This window comes from Anoplolepis gracilipes, chromosome 9, assembly GCF_047496725.1.
Source record: "Anoplolepis gracilipes chromosome 9, ASM4749672v1, whole genome shotgun sequence".
NCBI classification, from domain to species: Eukaryota; Metazoa; Arthropoda; class Insecta; order Hymenoptera; family Formicidae; genus Anoplolepis; species Anoplolepis gracilipes.
Window position 1 is genome coordinate 2,473,380 of NC_132978.1, and position 14,895 is coordinate 2,488,274.

General features: G+C 33.5%; 1 protein-coding gene across 5 annotated transcripts in view; it reads right to left on the minus strand.

Annotated features, from left to right (window-relative positions):
- The window catches only part of LOC140669659 (nephrin), a 380,112-nt gene that overhangs the window by 347,933 nt on the left and 17,284 nt on the right, over positions 1 to 14,895 (minus strand). The window contains exon 4 of one of the 5 annotated variants that reach the window (XM_072899686.1): positions 10,258 to 10,341. The exons of the other annotated variants lie outside the window; for them this stretch is intronic. The gene's annotated coding sequence lies outside the window, so the exon portion shown is untranslated. The remainder of the gene's footprint in view (positions 1 to 10,257; positions 10,342 to 14,895) is intronic. 5 annotated transcript variants of the gene reach the window in all.

Below are 14,895 nucleotides of genomic sequence, written 5' to 3' on the forward strand. Positions count from 1 at the left end.
CAGAATATCTACCCAAATCTTGTCACTTAAATTTTAGCAATTGCTGCTGGATTTTAAACCTTGCCAGATTTGGGAGTTTTACATTTATTCTACAAAAAGTTCTATGCATAAAAATTATTAGAATATTTATTAAGTAAATTAGATCGAATATAACACGAAATCTCATTTACGTTTAGCGTCTTGGACAATTTAATTTATCATACATATTTTATTATACATAATTTAATTTGTATAATTAATATTCTAAGAATCTTCATATAAATATTCTTTATAAATCTAATAAATATTCTTATATTAAATAAATAATAATTTTTATGCATAAAACTTGTAAAATTATTGCAGCACTCTCAAGTGTTTAAAATCTGGCAAGAATACTAAAATAACCATTGAAGGATAAAGTGAGACGCACCGTGAACTTGACGTCTCAGTTTGTCCCCATTTTTCTCGGTCATTCTTTTAATGGCAGGCGCTATTTGTTTAATCTAGAAAGAAATCTCTCTGTTAAAAATAAAGCTAAAACTCTCAACAATTAAAGAGTATTCATGAGACGCTAATTTTACACGTGGCTGACTCTTTACAATATGAGGGAAAAATTATCAGAAAGAGAATTTTCAAAAACATTCCCCTGATTCCTAATAAAATTCAATGATACTTCCCTGATTTTTTCAGATACAAAACAAACCTCTAAGAATTCTAGGTTTTCCAGGAAATAGACTTTGAGAGAGAAAGGACAGAAGTTGGCAAGGTGAAGGAATAGATGTCGCGGTACTGTACCAACGGCTATTATTCGGGTAAATTACCGCGTGGTTTCACCATTCGGTGAACTCCTGACCCTGAGTTTAGGCCAAGCGTGCTCGTTAAACCGATTTTGGTCCCTTAATCCCGTCGCGAATTTATATCGTGACTGGACCTCTTATCGCCGCGCGAGCACGTCGGCCAGCATGGAAACGGTGAGGAGAATGGAATTTACACGTCGCACCAGGCAAAAGTGTCGCCGACGACGACGACGACGACGACTGTTCTCGACCCCCTTCCGTTTCCAAATACACCGCTGACGTCCCCTAACAGGCTTCGAAGAGGAGCAGCACGCCTTACGTTATTTCCGGCTGGTGCCAGTGCATATTTTGCAAACGTGTTAAGAATATATTCGAAGACGTGCACGCGGGTGTGCCAATAAAATTCGTTTCCTTCTCAAATGCGAGAAGTCGAATATCCGTTTATATCGCGCGATGCTATTAGGATAAAAGTGACTTTTCCCGCGGAATTTTTCTTCTCGTCTTTATCTTACCGTCATTTTCATATCGGAAATGTACCTTCGATTATTTGATTAGTTTGACTTTGGTACTCGTGTTCCGCTCGTCGCTTCTCTAGCAAATGTATATCAACGTTTCTTGTTATCCTTCGACACGCGACGAAATATCGTTCGCTGACGGAGCTGATAGTCGCTTTTAAATCGATATCGATGAAATCAGTCGGTCGGAAAAATCCTTACTCGAGATTCTCTGAAGAGACTACGCTGCCGAACGATAATGTAGACAGAGTTTGCTCTCGTAAAATGCGAGAGCACGACCTGCGATCGTGTTATTACCTATAAAGCGGCCTCGCGATATAACCCTCGAAGAAATATAACAAAGTTAATGGCGATGAAGGTAAGCCGCCATTCTAACGCGGCAAACAACGTCTCTTTCTAGTATAATGCTGCGGAAATTCCTTTTAAAACATAATGACTGGCGTTCGATCCTTCACGTGTATAGTGAAAGTCGCTTCTCTCAGGGCGAGAAGACGTTTGCATATACTACTTGCATATACAACTCTATACCTTTGTGTCGACACAGAATAGATAAACTAGACAATCCGTATTATATCCGATAGTTTTTACTACCGCAGATATTATCGAGAAAAACTCAGTGTCTTACGGCGGTCGTTTTATAGACGCGCGCGTGACATTTATTGCCGCATAATATATATATGTGTGTGTAAGTTTTATAGTCTAGTGCGTAACATCTCAAGCACTTACTGCCATGTTGTGCGATTCGCGTGGAATATGATTTATCGTGTGAATAAATCGGATATTAAATCGTTTTAACGCAAATATAATATAAAATCTCTTTTTCAAATCGATTAGCAATTTAGCGAAACAAAATTTAGGATATAAAGTTAATTTTGTTTTCACAATAAATTTTAATATTACATACATGCATGATTATTTTCGTCTTTTAAATTTCTTTCGCGCAACAAACTTGTATCTCTTAAAATATAGAGAGAATATTGGATGCACTTATAAAATTCTTTAAAAAATAAAACTCTGCTTTATAATATTTTTTTCATTTCCGTTTGACTTGGAAGCTGTCATTAAAAATGTTTTATTTAAAAAGGCCTCTCGATTCGCTCTCTTGATACAATTTTTTAATATTGTATTAGTTGAAGAATATATACGATCGGAGAGAATGCGATAAAAACTAGATGTCCATTAAATTCAAACGTAAACTTCGATCCAAGGGAGTTGCACAGAGGTACTTTCACGCTCGATCGGGCAAATAATTTTGATCGTTTCTGTCGTTATTCTCGTTACCGTTTCCTGTCGTAAACGATGTCATCTGCGCCTCGCGGCGAGAGTTCATCATAAATGGGAGCAGACGTATGTCAGGATTTGTCGATTTGTTTTCTCGTTCACCTGGCTCCCGTCCCTTCCCCATGAAAAATTGAATGTACAGTAATTCAGCATTGATTTAATGATTACTAAGGTCTTATGATTGGCTCTAAACTTTTATATTTTTTAAAGTGATATAACGTCAGTCACTAAAGCGAAAATAAACGTGCAATTAATTTTTAATTTTACAAACTAATTTTTCATTTATCCATTTATTTTAATTGCTTGCTAAAGATTAATTTGAATAAATAATAAATTAATACAATATTAAAATCGCTTACCTCATTTCTCTATTGTCTGCTTCTTTGAACCATGTTCTTTTTTCTTGTCTTTCCTTTGCTGCTTCTTTATGACATACGACACTCATTCGCGAAAAAACGATTATTCATTAGACTCAAACAATTGTACAATACAATGTAACACTAACAATTGCATTTTAAAAGATAGGACAATGATATACGGAGTTCTACTACACTTTCTCGCAAGTCTTACTGTACAAATGACAATAAAATGATTTTTCTAATTCCTATTTCTTGTTATTTCGATTTCTATTTAAATTGCACTATTTTCTTATTCGAGTCTTGCTACTGAAATGACAAGACCACTGAACGAAATAATTACATTATTTATAGATGATAAATGTTTAATGACGCTTATCATTTCAACATCTGGCACTTGTAATTTTTCGTCAATTTAAATATATCTACTTTATTATTTTCAGATTAAGAACATGTAGTAAAAAAAAATACACAAATCATAAGATTAAGATCGAGCAATCCAACGAAAAAACCATGATACATCGTTTGTTATTAATTATTTAAAAAATATAAGAAATCTAATATTCCGCATGGATCTTCGTATCTTGTAATGTTAAATATTTTGTGGCAACAATGATTTTATTATCACACGGTATTCGACCTGCCTTTCATGCGACGTATAAACATTGCTTATGCGAGATCGTTTTGTTGATATTCGCGCGGTGGAAATCGAGTAGCGTATAGATATTGTTAATACATGATCGTTTTTGTTATCATTCACGTAACGAAGCTCAAGCGAGAAAGTCGTAGTACGAGGAGCTCCGTCTGTCGTCGAATCTTTCAAAATGCGATTGTTACATTAGATTATATACAATTGTTTAATTTTAGTGGCTAGTATCAAACGCGATCGTAATTAATCATGTTTCCGCGAGTGAGTGTCGTGTAAATGTCATAAATGAGCAGCGAAGAAAAGACAAGAAATAAGAAAATGGTCCGAAGAGGCATTGGATAACGAAGAAGCAAACATGAGGTAGACAATTTATTATTTGTTATTTGTTTAATAATTTACGAACAATTATTATACTAAATTATTATACTAATGGATAAACAAGAAATTAATTTGTAAAATTAATTGCACATTTTTCTTCGCGGAAATGATTTGGCTTACATCATTTTGAGATACAAGCTGATTAATTACGTGCCGAAAGCAATTAGTAATCATTAAATCATTGAATTATGCTATACATATATTCGTATTTAATATCTCATAGTGAAGAAGCCAGGTTAACGTATCTATTTCACCTATTACGATATTCGTGAACATAAACGCATTCGCTTTTCACATAGAACTTAAGTCGCTCTCGAAATATAGCGACACCCGCGAAATATGTTCCTATATGTATATGAAACCTCGCTAAAACCGTTGATTTGCAGCAACGAAGAGAGAGCTTTGACGGAAAGTCGAGCGAATTCATTGTTGAATAATATAGAGCGATCTAGAATGTAGAGTTTCATTTTTGCGTTCTTTCATGAAGCAATTTGCTGTATCTTTTTATCTGGATAGATACGCTCGTTATCACATATTTCTATTCTTCACATATCTATATATCTTTCACAATAAAAAAAGTTAAGAAACTCCGTGAAACGTGTTTAAGTCGAATTTTGAGATTTTGCACTTTTTCCGTGTATCTGATTGACGTTCGATGAAGGATGAATGTTTCATTATCGAGTTCAGTTCAAAAGTTAACAGTTTGTCCACAGTTCGGTGACACTTCATATTTCCATAAGCGGAGTCAGTAAATAATATATATTGATATTAAGAAATATACTAATTTAATATTATATTTATTAAATTGTCAAACTGTAGATCATTGATTGGTAATCGACGATGTGGAATAAACTTTATCCAAATTTTGCGTGCGAAACAATGACAGATGCAGCAATAATAATACGATAAAAATTATTTGTAATAAATAAATAAATATTTTACATATTTTAAATATTTTATTTAGTTTAGTAAAAATATAATTGTAATAATTATTAGTAAAATAGTAATTATATTTGTTTGAACACATTTCATGCATTTTCATTACTTTCATATTATGGACTAACATATAACGTGCGTTTTTCATATAAGCTGTTTTTCAATTTATCAAATAAATAAAGAAAAAATCTATATATTTAAAATTACTTTATATACTTTTTTTATTTTATATATTATTTTATATTTATACATATATTTTTTTATTCTTTTACAGTATAAAAAATAAGTTATTTTTGCACAGACTTATATATGAGTATATTATATATTAAAACAGAATTGATAAAAGAATTAATGGTTTTTAAGTATATATAATATAGATATATAGAATATCAGTAAAGTAACTTTAAATATATAGATTTTTTATATAATAAATTTAAAAAAATTTTATATAATAAATTAAAAAATTAAGTCTATATAAAAATCGTGCGCAAAGTGCGCATTATTTGCCAGTAAAAGGAAAAAAGAAATGCAATCTAAGTATGCTTAGCTAAATATACTTATCTCATCAAATATTCATTTTAGTGATCAATGTAAAAAATAATGTAATAATGACAAATAATTGTCCTATTAAATTATACTTGTTAAATTATTTCATTCCTTATTAAGATTAAAATTGACTCAAAATGAAAATCATTTAAATTTTAGATTCTATTATAATATTGAGAAAGAGAGGAGAAATCTATTCTATTATACAATAATGTGAGCGCGAAGAAATGGAATATAGCTTGACTTAAAAGTAGATTTCAATGAAATAACATTAATTATAAATTATAACGAATATTATTCGAATATTTATAATAAGACATATAAAAAAATATTAAAAAATAATAATAAAATATATAATAATACATATACATATAAATAATAATAAAAATAATATAATAGTAAAATAATAATATAAAATAACAAACTTGAAAAAAGATTATTATTACAAATAATTTGTTACAATTTGTAATTTGTTATCATTAAAATATATGCAAAATTTTGCGAGACTTTTAAAAACAATTTCTTTTTATTCAAACTTCTGATGCATAGTATAAACATTTCCAATGTGCACGTATTTAGTCATTTTAATATGAAATATAGTATAATGAGTGTCTAGCATTCTGTCAATCTATAGCCATGAACTCGGACCAACAAGCGATATAGATGAAATAATTGCAGATAATTTGCAGCGTCGATTGCTACGCGTTCCCCACTTGAGTCACCCTTCTCTCACTATTCTGTCTCGTCCGCCCCCTCGTTCCCCAATTATCACTCCCCTTACTTCCTGCCTCGACTATTCGTTTCTCTCCCCTTGATATTCATTTACTTCGTCAAGGTGAATGAGACGCACATCTTTACGACCTCTTCAAAGATTACTAGAAATCCTTAAATGCGTAATTTTACGAATATATATCTTTAAATGTCTAAATGTAATTATTATTCTGTAATTATATTTTCCGAAATTTTGTAATTTATATTTTAACGAGAAAGAGAGAGAGAGAGCTCTCTTATGAGCTTTTTCAAATCGCGAAAATTTCTTCAAGTTTAACAATAGTTACATCGTCTAGACAATGAATGAAACTTGCGCAATTAACAATTCAGAGTTTAATGCATTATTGTTAAAGTTTTATAAGCTAATTACAGTAATGTAGAAACATTCTACATATATTTACTAATATATTATCTAATGTAAATATGTAATTGTAATTCTACAATTACAGAAACAAATAAAGACACAGGAAAGATAATCGATTTTAATGCCGTTAAATATTTAAAAGATGTGACAGATGAAATCGCTCGCGACTCAAGTTATTTATCGTCTTGATATTTTTGAAAATCAACAAGAGTTGATAGCCGCTTTTAAGACGCCTGCTACTAGTAAAACTAATACTGGGATTCGAACTTGAGTATAGTTGTGCAAAATTGCCTATAAGCGTACAGAAGTCTTTCGTACTGCTGTTCGTGCGAGGTGCGACTTATCGAAACTTTTATGAAAGGTCCTTTTCTCGCCTCATCACGTCGGGCTCTCTCCCTTATTGACTTTAAGCCCGGGTTTGGAAATCCCCGTCACTTCGTCCCTCGTTTTTCCCTCCTCTCGTTTCTCGTCTATTCCTTCTGCGTTACATTCGACTGACAGGATTCGACGTTTCGTGACTTAATTTGTTGACACGTCGCTCGATTTGTCAACATAAGTTAGCAAGTTTACCGTTGCCCAAAGCGAATGGAAATCGATTTTGCTTGTTACCACAATTCGCGATGCGATCGCGCGTATCTTACGATTGTTAGATATAAAAAAAACCGAACAATAGCGGAAATTAATTTAAGTTATTGAATTCACGTTTGTAATAGTTGTAACAGATATTGCACAATTTATGAGCCAATATAATAATTAAGAATCAGAATTGGTTCAATTATTAAAAATCACAATCCACTAACAGAGTTAGCTCGCAGCTATCGTACAATATTTTAGTAGCGTATTCGGAATATATTAGTAAAAATTTTATCATATGCAAAAATATATCAAATGAGCAAAACATCAATGTTTTTAATTTTTTACTGTAATAATAATTAACCATTAGCAGTTAAAATACTCAAACAATAAAAACAATAAAAAAATTAAATAATTTGCATATAACCAATAAAATTTATTATTTGTTTTCAATTTTTTCATATCAATTGATTACTATAATGCGTAACATACAATGTATAAGAAATAAAAATACAAAACTAGTCAAGCAATAAAAATTAGATTAAAAGACAATCTGTATAAAATTGCTAAAAATACTTATGGAATCATTAATTATTGCATATGATAAGTAAAGTTCGAAAAAAAATTGTGTATTATAAATTCTCTAATATAGCAGAAAATTTCTGAAATTTATCACAATAAACACTCTCTCTCTCTCTCTCTCTCTCTCTCTCTCTCTCGCTCTCTCTCTTTTTAAAACAATAAAAAAGATTTTCAAAAGTATAGAATCAATCGATCCAAATTGCTGACGCTGCTAACAAGAAATTTATCTTCCAAATTGTATCGCTCTCATAACCGTACAGCTTCGGGCAAAACGGGTCAAGAGGTTGCGACCTTGATCGTTGTCAGCGCAGGGAAACTTACGATCGGATGACCGAAGGAGACCCGCGTGAGATCGGAATGACGGTTGTACATTACCAGAGGATCGCTAGGAGGCGACGATAAGCGGCTCCACGACGCTCGTTTCCACCCTACAGGTCGGAGCGACCTCTTCATCGTTCGACCTCTGATCTCGAGAGCTCTTGTATTTTATACGATTCCGTCTAAATTAAATAGAATCAGGATAATTCGATCCCGGACACGTCCGGCCGGCCGTTCCGTACGTCGTGCTATCGCACGAGCTCTCGTTGGTTTCTTGACGAAAACAGGGACGGTTTGCAAGATTTTTTTTTTTTTTAGATTGACTTGTACAAATATATTCTTGAATAAATAATAGTCTTCTTTTTAGTCTCATATACAGACGTGTTGGGACGTCAATAATTTTAATTTTATTTATTTCATAAAATGTCTTTTCTCAAATAAGCTTTAAGAGTGAGGATAGTTAACGAAACCTTATTTGCGTTATTTTATTTTATCATTAAATAATTTAAGACCTTACTAAAATATTTAATACTAAAGATATAAAACATGTATTCTAAAAAAATAGAAAAATTATTCTTTTTCTCTCCAGTCTATATACATTTATTATAGAGGTGAATCAAATATATTTGTTAAAGAAACCGCCAAATGTAGCAGAGTTGTCAAATGTTCCAAGGAGTTTTGTATAATACAATTTTGTTTAAAAATATGCACGTTTTAAAACTAATATATATTTCGTAAAATAACAAAGCAAACGTGTCTTTTGATATATCTTTATTCATGTACGTTCCCATTAGGAATCCAATCGTTAAACTTACGCTCTGGCAAGTCACGGTCCATCCCTGGACAGAAAGGTCGAATAGGGCGCGTAAATGTAGGTGCTGCCCGTCACGATAAACTAAATAGACCGTGCCATAGCCGATCCTCGGCTTATTGGAGCGCTCTTACCCTCGGAAAGTGGTCAAGATTTCACTTACCGCTGTACGGATCTCTCTCGAGGTTACGGCGATTATACATTGCTATACACTATACACTGACTTGGCCTTTATTGGCGAAAACTGTCGATTCACACAACCTTTCATGCATAATAAATTTCAATAATTATTATATAATGACGGCAAATAATCTTATTTTTTTAAGGGAATTTTAATTTTTCTTTTTAATTCTTGAAAATATAGATTTAAAAAATTCCAGAAATAACCTCATTAAAACATAATCGATATAGAACCGAAAGAACACCTAGTAGTTTTTTTTATTTTATTTCATATTGTCTTTCTTTCGTTACGCATTAAATTGCGAGAGAGAAAAATGAGAGTATAGAGAGAATAGAGAGCGAGATGTTGACAAGAATAGTTAAGGAATTTGCACCAAATTACAGAGCAATGGTGAATCCAAGGAGCTAGTCTTCAGCAGTTCGCACGGTGCGTTGTCCCGACCTCCGGTATGTATGTAGATATATATAACTGCACAGCCAGCTGTAAATTAGTGCCCCGACTAATTGGGGCACGAAATAGGATGATCAAATATGGAAAGCTAATCCGGTATTCTCTGCAAGATTTTGGTAACCCGTTTCTCTCGGTGAACGAAAATCTTTAGATGTAATGTGTATATAAGATAGATATGTATATCCCTTTCGCAATTATTACTTCATTTTTATATCATCTTTTAGTTATTTACTTTTAAAAAAAGCAACATCAGGAACTCTGGACTATTTTTAATGTCGTCGATACTGACGCGACGTCTCGCATTAAAAGATTAACATCGCGATGCAACGCCGCAAGGGATTGATCGAAAGGAATCGATAAATTGGTCGGAATGGCTTGTATCCTATCCAATCCATCCACGAGCAATTAGTTATATATGGCGATTCATACCGGCAGCCGACAGTCGGGCACCAGTATGTTATTAATAAAGCATTGTTTTCAGTCTGCCCTCGAATACGATCTCAACTCGAAGGATATCATGCGAGACTTCTATTTATCGCCGTGAGCGAGGTTCGCGAAAAGGAAAGAACGATAAACGATGTAAGATTGCCGAACCCGAAGTGGATGACTTAAAGGCATTAAAAACATACTGGATTAAGATTGCATCAAGCCGTAAGCGAGTGTGCATTTACATATATGAACGGGTGCGGAAAAATTTACTTGTTAATATACAACTTGACGGTTCAAATAAACGCCTCGTTGTAATTCTATATGAAGCTACATGAATTTACCACGCCCATGAAGTAGGGAAGACACGTGGGAGGAATACTGAATGAAATAATGCAGATTAAGATGTCATCGTTCGCCGACTATTCCTGGAAGAGGATAATTACTATTAAATGCTTGATATGTCGTAAAAATGTATATCATTTAATTATAATGTGTTACTTCGTGCGACAGCAAACTATCACGTATTATGTATTTATATTTCTTTTATATTTCATTTAGTTATTTTCTATTTGAGAATTATTGATTGTCCTAGTTTTTAAAAATATCAACACAAAAACAAACAATATAAGTTGTATCAATTTACAATCACTAAAATTACATACGATTGCAGAGTGCAACGGAAAAATGTCAGAATTAATTAATTACAATTAAAGAGAGATTTTATTTAGATTTATTTGTGACGTTACGCTTTTAATAATGCAGTCACATGCAATTACCTATCATTATATGTTTTTACGTTATATTATATTATATTGTACAATAAAAAGTTATTGATTGCAAGAGAAATTCAAAAGCACAACAAAAATTTTAGTCTAACAAATAAAATATTTTCTGCTTAAAGGGGAGAGAGCATAAAATTGCTCTGCATATAGATAAGAAATGCATGCTGAGATTATAGAAAAAAGAGGAAGGGAGGGGAGAGAAGACCGTAAGAATCGGAAAAAAAAGTGTAGAGGAGCAAGAAGACTGTTCGATTCTCGGAGGCTGATAATTTACGAACTAGCGTGATCACATCACCCTCCCCGCGATTTAGGAGCCAATTTCCAAAGTGCGAGGCGTTGCTCCTACTTAGACGTTACTCGCTTTTAGAGGGGATCGAACGGCATGACGGAGGATAAGAAGAAGCAGCGTGAAATAGCACGGCTATCGAAGAGTAACCGAGAAGGCGGCGTCCCTCTCTCTCTCTCTCTCTCTCTTCTACCTCCTTTTCTCCCTCTCCGCCGATGGGAAAGCTTCAATTTCAATTTAAATAGTTCTTACCTCCCCACGGTCAGTAGTCTTTCGTTTCAACTAATGCGTTCGGCTCTTGCTACGCATCTACTACACTCGTGTATTCGTATAAAAGGGATCGAGAGATAAAAGAACTCAGGGAGGGATAAGATAGCAGAGCGGAGGGCTGCGGAAAGCCGTTGGTTGAGAACTGCGTGATAAAGAGTGAGACAAGAGTGGAGGTGAAGGTGGAGATGGAGATGGAAAAGAAAGTAAGGACGAGAAGTTGGGAAAAGGGTTTGCAGGAGAGTTGATGGGGGTAAGGAAGAGAGGAGAGGAAAGCAGAGGCGGAGAGGTTCGGTACTTTCTTGCCTCCGCTGAAATCCAATATTCGGACAGCGAGGAAGAATCTCGGGGTGAGTTCTCCATCTACCATTTAGTTCTTAGAAATTTATATCGCGTCGCAATTTATCTCGCGTTACGCTTCTCCTCCTCCTCCTCCTTTTCCGCCTCACGCGCCACGTCCCTCGATACAAATGTAATAAGGCGACCCGGTAGGGGCGATAAATCAGATCGCGTTAGTTTCAGATGTCGTCCTGAGGATCGTTACGACCGTTGCCGCCCTCGGAAGGCTTAAAGAGAAAAAGATCGTGACACATACTTGATCCCGGCCTTACGATGCGAAACGAGGACGCGCGCGTTCGCTATCCCGATGAGCGTCTCCGACTGAGAATGAACGAGGTTTCTGACAGCTGTTTCGGATCGAAGATCTTCAATATCTGCGCAAATCTGCGATATAAAGATGCAAATCGAGCGTGTAAACTCGCGTAAGAACATAAGTCGAGCACGAAACGTCCTGCATCTCCTCATTTAAAAGTCAGTCAACTTAGTTTTTTTTATTCATTTGCAATAATAATTAAAAAAATCATTTTAAATTATTTAATAATCTTAAAAATATACAAATCATTATATAACTTTTTTTATAAAAAAAATCAACGTAGCTAAAAATAATTAATAATTTATATAATAAACTATTTAATATATTTTATATGTAGAGATATATCAAGAATGGTATTTTTAATAAAGAAAAACATTGACGCTTACGTGGCTAAATTTATTCTTCTCGCGTTTACATTAGTAAAATATTTAAAAAATGCGAACATATTCTTGCGGCCAACCTCATTTTCCGTTTAGCCGTAACATCGCGATAGAACGTTGGAAAAGAGCACTATCGCGACGAGATAATAGCGAGGCACCAACCGCAAGCTTCGGTCGGTGAAAATGGCGAGAAACAGAGAGGCAGAAAGGGAGAGAGAGAGAAAGCGGGGGCGCTGCCCCTTCGCACCAATTAAATCTAATTACTCCAATTCCCGTAAGGGTAACGTCCATCTAATTATCGTTTGACCGAAGCATGTATTAATGATGGACGGTCTCGATGTATGCGACTATGTGTAGGCGTGAGCAGGGTGTATAGCTTAAAGCAAATTCACACGCTTTTAGTACGAAAAATAAAAAAAAAAATTGTAAATATGTAATTGAGAATTGTAAGAAATTATTACAAGATCAAGATATAAACAAAGCCGTCGGATAAATAAAAGAAAATAATGTTATTAAGTATCGAAAAATGATTTGACAATTAAAAAATAATGAAAAGAAATAATAATAATTGAGATTACATACAAAAATAATAAAATTATTAAAAATGTTATTCTTTGTCAATACGTCAAATCGTTCATATTTTGTTGTTGTATTGTTTATACATTTACTTTCATTGATAATATTGTAATAATTGTTTTAAAATTTTTCAGGAATATAATGAATAATGAATTAAAGAAAAAATTAAATAATGTTCCGCATTAAAAATTAATAATAATTATTAAAAAATTATTTAAAATTATTGATTTTATTACACATTAAAATTTAATTTAATGTTATTAAATCTTATAAACAAAATTTAAATTTATAATTTATTTTATACGAAACGACTAAAAAAATTTATCGGCCTATTGATTTACGCTGATATTTTATCCGGAATAGTCATAAATCGACCGTATAAATACGACTTTAGCTCGCACGCGGTGCGTGCACAGGCATATTTTAATGGACGACGAAAGAAACTGTAATATTGCGCCGGTGGTCAGGCCAAACCACGCAGGGTCAACGGGGGTTAAATCGCTCTTATAACGAGTCGGCCGGTCGGCTGCTGCTACAGGGACCTATGCCCTATAACTCGGTGCAAACCTGACTATGGCTATCTCGATTGACGTTTCTTTCGGTTACTTGAAGCTACGTTTTTTGCGCGTGATGAATCGCGATGTCAATGTTTCTTGTAGATAAATGGGACGCATCAATTGTGCGTTAAAGGTTTAGATTTTAAAAAAATAAAAAATAAAATTTATTTTCTTGTGACAAATGTAGACGCGTATTATTTCGGAACGAGTGTCGAATAACGTCAAAACCAGTATCAAATGGCGAGCACTTGTTGCAGTACTGCATAAAAGAGCGATTTGTAAAGAGAATCTAAATTGTCGAGATAAATATATTTCTAATAGTATTCTCGCAGAAAAACAAATACACGTAAGATTAGGAAGACATGAAAAATATCATTCGAGAAAATAATAAGACGGCGCACATATAATCTCAAACGCGAATTCTGTTCATTTTCACATCGTTTCCTTCTCGCCTGCGTCATCAAATAAAACTAGAGATACATCCGCAATAACAATTTGCCATTCGCTTCCAACTGACCGGCATTAAACGAGAGCCCGGATCGGAGAGAAATTATAGCCACACCCGCATTTTCAGGCTTACGCGTTCCCTTCGTGTAAATAAGAAATACACGTCATTTGTCATCGTTACAGCTTATCTATTATAGTGTGCGGCAAATACTCGTATAATAGAATAAAATCAAATAATACGCCTGGAACGGTATATTTTTCCCAACTACGTACTGAAGAAAATTGCATGAGTTCATACTACGCACGCGTCTTTGCAATTAATTAAAATTATTAAAAATTAAAATAATTAATAAAAATTAATATAAGAAAGTGAGGCAAAAGTTAATTATATAGAAAACAATTTAAATGAGTACGTATATAAAAGACATTGACTATTAATTATTGCTCAAGAAATTTTAATCCATTATGCGTATATTTAAATAGAAAGTAAGATTTAAAAATTAAAATTAGGACAATTCATTTTGAACAGCTGCTACAAAGTCTGTAATTTAATTCGATTATTTTTTTATTAAAAAAAGTCTTTGTATTGCTTACAATCAGATATTTTCCATAGCAATGCATTGCGATTAATATAGTATTAAACAATTTATTAAGAAAGTCTGAGAACTAATTATTATCGGTTCTTAACATCATCGCGATATTTTATTCGATTCGGATAAGTCCCAATAAAAATGTAAGAAAATGATGAAAGGAATAACATCTCAACCTTATCTCGGCCGTGCGCGCAAGTATGCGCGAATGTTTCCGAAATCGATTAATATGCTAATTCGGCTACTTCCGCAAAAGTTAAATGCTCAACGTCGTCAAGGGCTTAAAGAGATACTTATACAGGGTCATAGAGATTAGCGATTATAAGCCAGCGGATAGTAGCTAGAGTTATTAATACTAACTCAATGCAATCCTCGGCAAATTCGTCGAACGGCTTTCTGAAACTTATACCTCACAACATTTCGATATAATTGATAGAGCTTT